This window comes from Clupea harengus, chromosome 24, assembly GCF_900700415.2.
Source record: "Clupea harengus chromosome 24, Ch_v2.0.2, whole genome shotgun sequence".
Lineage (NCBI taxonomy): Eukaryota > Metazoa > Chordata > Actinopteri > Clupeiformes > Clupeidae > Clupea > Clupea harengus.
Genome location: NC_045175.1, coordinates 1,886,190 through 1,894,722, shown reverse-complemented (window position 1 = coordinate 1,894,722; position 8,533 = coordinate 1,886,190). Strand labels below are relative to the sequence as shown.

General features: G+C 40.7%; 1 long non-coding RNA gene across 1 annotated transcript; it reads left to right on the top strand.

The window, feature by feature from the left end:
• The first annotated feature begins 720 nt into the window (after positions 1–720).
• Positions 721–5,210, top strand: LOC116219021. The gene is made up of 3 exons (XR_004163073.1): positions 721–816; positions 4,741–4,915; positions 5,044–5,210. It is a non-coding gene; the product is annotated as an uncharacterized LOC116219021 (long non-coding RNA).
• The last annotated feature ends 3,323 nt before the right edge of the window (positions 5,211–8,533 follow it).

Here is an 8,533-nt window from a genome sequence, read left to right as displayed (position 1 = left end):
ATCTGTTTTCCTAAAATGCAACTCGTAATCAACTGTGCCCTTAAGGTATCTCAGGACATGTTTAGCAGCCACTAAGTCCTGTGTTTTAGGTTTTTCTAGGCTTTGTGACAGTTTACTCACTATCCAGCTGATGTCTGGTCTGGTACAGGTCATTGCATAGATCAGGCTACCAACAATTTCACGATAATCTTTGGGGTTTTCAATCTCATTGTTGTTTTGTTCTTCATATCTGTTCGACTCCACTTTTAGTTCACTTGGGGTAGCCCTTGGTTTACAGTTAGACATTCCAAACTTTTCAAGCATTTTGAGGATGTACTTTTTCTGATTCATTTTAATTTCTCCCTCCTTCTGTTCGAACTGAATTCCAAAGAAGTAGGATATTTTGCAGAGATCTTTCATGCTAAATTGGGAGTTCATTGGCTAAATTGGCACTTCATTGTGTCTTTAAATCTGATGAGGCAATCCTCACTGCTGGCTGCGATTATCAAATCATCTACCCAGATGATTACTATAATTGTGTCATTTTCAATCTGCTTTCTATACACACAGTGATCAGACTGATTTTTCTCAAATCCATTTTGTTCCAGGTGGTCATTTAAGAGTTTGTACCAGTTCCTCCCAGACTGCTTTAGACCATACAAAGATGTATTCAATTTGCATACCCACTTAACCCCTGTCTCTGATATCTGTTCAAAACCCTCTGGTTGTTCTAAGTATGTCTTCCTCTATCGGAGCATGTAAATAAGCTGTTTTCACATCCATCTGATGAACAAGGAAGTTGTTCTGAGCAGCTATCTGAATAATTGCCACACTGAGGTAAGATTTGCCGTGGGAGCAAAAGTTTCATGGTAATCTATGCCTTCGGTCTGGTTGTATCCCTTAGCAGCATACCTAGCCTTGAAGATCTTTCCTGCCTTGCATTTTCTTTTAAAGCATATACCCATCTTCCCCCCACTGTCTTTCTGCCCTCTGGTAAAATTGTCAGTTTGAATGTGTCATTTTCTTTAAGTGAGTGGATCTCTTCCTTCATAGCACGTTCCCATCCGGGAGCCTCTGGTGACATAAGGGCCTCTCTATAGGTTTGGGGTACTCCACATACTGTCCTGTAACGATAATCCACACTCACATTAGTTACATCCTCTTTGGAGCACGTCACATAGTCTTCTAAATATCTCGGGGCTTTCCTTTCCCTTTTTGAGTAGTCATGTTTTTGACTGTTGTCAATGGCCCTGCATTGTTTTTCTCATCTTCTATGGCTACTTTTTCCATAGTTTCATCAGATCCGGACCCCTCTGTGTTCTCAGCATTAACACTCTCCTTGTTTGCGTCTAGGACCTGGTCCTCTGTGTTTCCCTCACTTTGTGAAACACCCTCACTGTTCTTGCTATCAGGTTACTGTTGCTCTGGATTTCTAACTGATCTTCATCAGTTTGTGTCTGTTTTTCAGTACTGTTCTTCCTAACAAACTTCACTAATCTGTGTTTTGAAATCTTTCCTGTCTGTGGATTGTACACCAGATAAGCTGGGCTATTCTTACTATAGCCCACAAACATCCCTTTTTCACACCTAGGATCCAATTTCTTGTGGTCGTGTTTGTATGCATAGCAGTCTGATCCAAAAATCCACATTTGGGAAAGGTTTGGCTTCCTTCCTGTCATCATGAAGTATGGTGTACTCTTAATTCTGTCATTATAGCATCTGTTTCGAATGTGAGCTGCAGCCTGGACAGCCAGCGGCCACAGAACCTTTGGCAATCCCTTCTCTATTAACAGGCACCTTCCCATTTCAAAGATGGTTCGCCATTGTCTCTCAGCAGTACCATTTTGATGAGGAGAGTAAGGGGATGATGTCTCATGTCTTATCCCCTTTTCTCGTAAAAGTGACTGAAATGCATTGCCTGTGTATTCTGTGCCATTGTCTGATCTTATGCATTTGACTCTACCGTATGGGGCACTGTCTGCCAAGAACTTTTCTCTCGCTAATGGTGTGTCACTCTTGTTCTTAAGGAAGTAAACCGCTATAGCTCCTCAAAAATCATCTGTAAATGAGATTGCATATTTATATCCTTCTTGAGAAGGTGGTTCAATGGGGCCTGCCAAGTCAGTATGTACTAACTCTAGAGCCTCACCAGCCTTTGTGTCAGTTTTCCTATTTCTGCTGTTGATGAACTTTCCCTCAGTACATACATTGCAATCTAGTTTGGTATTACCAGTGATCTCCATACCCTCTACCAGTTTAGGCAATTTCAACACATCATCAACATTACAGTGCCCCATGATCTCATGCCATAATCAGCCTTCTTCAGTATGACCTTGGCGCTTCTCCCCTCGACATCCTGCAGTAGCACCTCTGCGTCGCCTCGCTTTAATGCTACGTTGTTCATCCTGGTTCTGTCCACCAGTTCCATGTAGTGTGACTTTGGGTTGAAGCTCTCGTTGAATTTTGTGAAGCTGTTTCGCTCAGTTATGATGTGGGATGTTGCTCCACAGTCTACCATTAATCCATTTATTTTTAATGTTGTGAGGAACGTTTGACTGACCTTGAACACAAAAGTTTCATCATTTTCATGTTCTTCTTGTCGTTCTGCTGTTTGTTTCGCCTCATCTTTGTGGTTGTCCTTTCTCCGGCATGTCTCGTCACTGTGCGTTGAACTCCTATGGTAGCTGCACCACTTGGTCACCCCTTTTTGGCGGCAATTTCGCGCAATATGGCCGCGGTTTCCACACACATAGGATGTCACAGATGATATGTCCACTTTCATCACATTGTCTGATTTCGTTTTACTGTCGAATTTTTCAGTCTCTTCATAGCTTCGTAGTCTGCCTTTAAAATGGGTAAACGTTAAATCTTCGCTGCTTTGTGTCGTATGAATTTTAAAAGGTTTGTAGGATTCTGGCAAGCCCTTTAGAATCATGGCTATAATCAGTCCATCACTTATCACTTCTTTTGCATTTCTTAAAGAGGTCACTGCCTTCTCAGCTCGAATAATGTAGTCTGTTACGGTCTCGTCAGATTCTTTCTGTAGTGATGTGACTTCGGTATACAGCGCGATAATTCTGGGCTTATCCTGATTCGCGTAGTGACTTCGAAGTATTTGTAAAGCTTTCCTGCCGTCATCCGTTGCCTCTCGCATCACCAGCGAAAGGCTTTTGTCATCGAGAAACTGGATAAGTTCTGCGTAGCACTCCTCATTCTTTTCTTCGTCGATATTCTCCTCAGTTGACACTATAGTCTCTTTTAATCCCATTAGCCTCAGATGTCCGAGAAATTTTACCTCCCAAAGTTCGAAGTTATTTTCGTCTCCATCGAAAACTAGCCGTTGCCATGTCCCGCCAGAGACGTTAGCACGCCTGGGCCCATAACCTGTTGAATTCTGTTCTCCTAGATCCATGTTGATATGGAATATGTTACCGTCATTCATTAATAATTAATGAAAGGTCACTCAAAGTAGAAACGTACAGTTTCCTTTATTAACTTACTAAACTCCTCACAGTACTGTCAGAACATCGGTATCTGTGGCATGGCTCAAAGCCTTATGAGCTACACAGGAAACTAACAGGGGTTTATATAGATTTATCAGGGAACAAATTAAGAGTCCCATTAGTGCATTTCCCCTTTAACATACATAACACATAACAGTATAATAGTATATAACACATAACAGTATAATCGACACACTAGGAATACAAATCAGCAATATAAAGTAATACTAATTACAATTGATGAGAACACATAACTTCTGTGAAATGGAGGTGAATTTGAACACCAGCTAACTTGGCTGCAGGAGACCTGGCCTTTTGTTCTGATCTTTGCATTCCTAGGCACACAAGACGGCACAGATGGACGTTCCTCAAGAGTGCTCCTCTTGTTGCCTATGTTTCCAAAACTACATTTCCCACAATGACCATTCACTGACCAGTGGTGAGTGTGGTTTTGTTCCACAGAGGTGTGCCGATACGGCTACGGCGGCTATCCTGAGGGTATGCCCATGAATGGCATGCCCATGGAGGGTGATATGATTGATGACTATCCCCCCAGCATGCCCTACCAGTACAACGAGCCCTACTAACAGGTCACTGCTTACCTCCACGCATACACGCTCATATCAGAGGACACAGGCAGGCACACACATAAACACACACACACACACACACACACACACACACACCAGGGGATGCAGGCAGACATGCACATATTCACACATGCACATCACAGGACATGAAAAATACACCAGAGGATATATACATACATACACACAAACAAAATGTTTTCTACTTTCTGTGTACTGTGTACACCAGTCATGCAAAGACATATGCACACACGCACACACACACACACACACACTAACACAGTCTGACAATAGTATACCATACGCAAACAGACACTCACCCATACAGATACAGGCATTCATTTTTTTTACATGCATTTGAAATGCCCCTCTGACTTCACCAGTAGGTATAAAATGACTTGTAATACAGAGGACTGTAGCTGTCCAACCATGTCTGTAGCTCTGTGTATTAATGGCTTTCTCAAAGCTGCTCTTGCTCAGAGCTTCTGTGGCGTATAACATCACTCAAAATCTACATGTGGTCAGGAAGTACACCTCTTTGTGCTTCTTGGATGATGTGAAGAGGCTGATGTGCGGTTTGCAGCAGCCAATAGCAGAGCAGTGGAATGTTCCGGCCCCCGTGTTGTGGATTGAGGCGCCTTTGTCTAATAATGTGTCCATTCCTGTCCCAGATGCATGAAGATGAACGGAGAGATGAGTCATCATGGAGAGAGGGATCTGCTGAACGAGGGAAGAAGAGTGAGGACGAGGTGGAAGAAACGCGCCATTCCTCGTCTTCACCGCTGTAACACGGCTCTCTGTTCTGCACTGCGCTGCGGACGCCAAATGTTCCTGTGGCTCAACCAAGTGAGTGTTTTTATGTTGACATGCTCTCACAGCCACTGGCACGTTTCTAGTGTGTTATATTGTGTGCATTCACCCTACAAACACACTCCTGAAACCTACTGGCTTTTCTGTTAATTCCCTTTTAAAAGATGGATCTACCGTGGAACAATCACCAACCGCAATGTGCTGCTGTTCCTGAAGAGGGCCTCAGAGGACTGATGATGTGAATTACAGAGACCTGATTGGTCACACCACTGCATGATACAAATGAACACATGTTTACATGTTGTCTTTATTAAAGTATTAATCACCTGAATCTGAGGTGTAAGTCATTTCTTGACAGGCCTTTTTTTCTTTCATGCTCAATGTAACTATATTCATTTCACAGCTGATTTAAATCCCATTTGTTCTTTGGATCTGTCATGTGCTCACATACGGTATCTGGCACTTTCACAATATCAACCAATCAGCCACTCAATCAATGAACCAGTCAGTCAATGAATCAGTTCATCAATTGAATGACATCTGCATGTAAGTTATTTCTCTACTTGTCTTTTCTGTGCTGCACAGCATGGCATCTCTGGCTGCACAGTAACTCAACCACAAAGTGAGAAACAGGAAGTGGTTCAGGACCCTCTGTGCATCAACCACATCCACACACTTATTAATAGTCTGCAGGTTTTTTTTTATATCTTTCAGGTTTGTAATTTGATTAGATATTCTGAATATGAACTTATGAAGTGCATTCACTTTGCACTATTTCTGGAGAAATATTGTATCCTGGTATCCAATGTTCAAGACAGGTTGATGATTTGACTGGAGGGAGAGTAGTGCAAAGAGCAGAGAGGGAGGGTAAGAAGACATAGCACCTCGAAATGTTCAAAGTGTGACCTGACTGTTGACAGACTTTCAAAAAGCCACTCTGGTGTTTATCAGTTTCGGTTTTACTCATGCCTACAAACGAGCTGGACAACAGGCAGATCTGGTGTCACTTTCTCAGTCACAGGTACTGATGAATTTATCAAATCTACACGTTAGATTATTTTACTCTGTTTATACTATCAATCGACATTTTAGGATGAAGCTTTCATGGATGCTTACCTGTCCTCTCAGACCAGCAGGTGAAGGAGGGTGCTGAATCACACTGTACTGACCTCTTTCAACAGTCACACGTCCTTTTCAGTCTTCAGTCGAAGTTGCCATTACCTCTCCTTTAGAAGGTAGGTGCATATCCTTTCATGTATAGTCATAACTGTAACAGCATGTTTGTTTCTACACGGATAGAAACCCATGTAATTCTAGTAGAGACCTTTCTACTCTAACCTCTCTGCCCTCTCTGTATATTCAACTTTGGAAGGACAAATAATAGCATGTCATGTACATTGTCAGACTGTTGCAGAGTGTTTCACATGATTCACATTTTAAAGGAAAATATCAATTCACTTTATAAACATTAATTTTCCTCAAAGAGTGAAAAGAAACAAAGAGGTTTTTTTTCCTTTATACATAGCATTTACTTCTGTTATCTTTATGTCATCATAGTTAATGTATCCTTTGCTCTCCTGTAAGTATGCATGCTACACTTTTCTCTATACTCACTAAGTCCTGTGTGTAGTACACTGCGTGAAAAGAGGGGTATCCTGGAGTTTTAGGACAAAGTAAATGCCTGTCAAACCCTGCTGTTTGGAGGACGTATTTATTTTTTAGGAACCCACTTGACCACAGTCATTAGTTGATGGCTTGGCCTTTCAAACGTTAATAACAGTCTATGGTCTGAGGGGAGCTTGGTACCGAAGTAGTTCAGGGAAGAAGGTGTTTCTCTGTCTTGAATTCTCTAAAACAGTCTCACATGAAGTGCTTTTTCACATACTGTATGTTGTTGGAAAGAAGTCAAGTTTAAGAAACCCTGATAGCAGAGATTCCTGGGTGTGGTCTGTTTTTTAAATACCAAATGAGAAACACTAATATGACATAAAACAGTTTATTGTAAAATGAATCTAAGGTATATCAAATCCACAAAAACATACTGTTACTGTCGCAGATAACTGGGGCTGTTAATACTCTCAAACTTACATGTGTTTAATTAATGTGGTTTTGGAAAGAGAGCTCATCTTCACAGACTTAACACTGGGTCTGTCTCAGCAACTCATGAATCTTTGGCTGTGAGCAGTCGGGAGAGAAAATGGCTGTCATGAATGTCCGTCACCACACTGCCATTCTTAAAATGGTGTTCAGTAGGTGTCGCAACCACTGTCTGCACTTCGGTGCACTAAGTTCTCACCAAGTTTATGCATGATGTGATGGGCTAGTGCAGAGTGAATAATATCGTGTGAGTTAATGTGCTTTGTAGTTTCTATTGTGATTTTTAGTTGGGGGACTTTCTGTTGATCAGATTCGGTTGATTTCACAGAGCGCACAATTATGGGGCGCCGTTTGTAAAATGTCGCACGTTCTAAAACCCTGCTCAGTTTTGGTACATTTAGCATTATCATATGGGGAAAAAAGCACAACAATATTCAAATGTCACTTTTTCAAACATTTAGAGAGATATTCATGTAAGGATAATGTTTGGCAGTAACACAAAGTTGTTGAATAATATAAATGTTTCATCTAAATGTAAATGTTAAATATAAATGTAAATGTTAAATGTAAATGTTAAATATAAACGTAATTGTTCAATGTTATATATAAATGTTAAATATAAGTGTTAAATGTAAATGTTAAATGTAAATGCTACATGTAAATGTTAAATGTAAATGTTAAATGTTAAATGTAAATGTTAAATGTAAATGTAAATGTAAATGTAAATGTAAATGTTAAATGTTCAGTCTACATGTCAGATTTGAAGACTGAACCTTACCATATTTACGGTAATTGGCTTTCATAGTTTTCACGTCACGTCAAAATTACCAGCTTACAGCTGTCTACCACTCGAATTTATACAGGAACTGACCATCTTTCATTCAAGATTATTTAATATATCCGCTTTAAAATTGTCTGACATAGGTAGTAAAATGCCAGACAGTTGTTGCTCGGTTGGCTGTTCCAATCGGCGAGGAGACAAGCCCGGCTGTTTCCAGCTGATTGTAGACGTCTTCTGGGTCAACTTTTCTCAGGCAGGCAGTAAAGTAGCCTTATTTTTGTAGCTTGAAATAAAAGCAGTAACCCTGTTTCGGTCGCCTCATTTATCAGAATAACTACCTAAAACGAGAATAGATCAATAAATAAAGTCAAGAAACAAAGCATCAACACGATTAAAATTGGATTACCCGGTTTCTGCTCTGAGATTGTGACAAGTACCTAAGCAAGTAGGCTAGGCTACTGTATTTTGTCATCCAACTGGTAATACTACAATGCCAGTAGAAAATACTTGGGAAGATAATTTCAGTTGTCATTCGCCAGACCAGGTGGTTGTACTTGTGTTAATCAGGAAATTGTGTCAAATGATAAAGAACAGTGTTGGGTAGGCTAAAGGCTGCTAGCTAACAGCATGTAGCTCGCTAGCTGGTAGCTAGCTATTAAATGGCAATCATCTTTGCTCTGATAATGAAGATGTTTATTCGTTTTCACCTTCCAGACGACATCGTTATGAACCCATCCCCTTCTGAAAATTAAATTACTATCTGTGCTTTTGGTAGG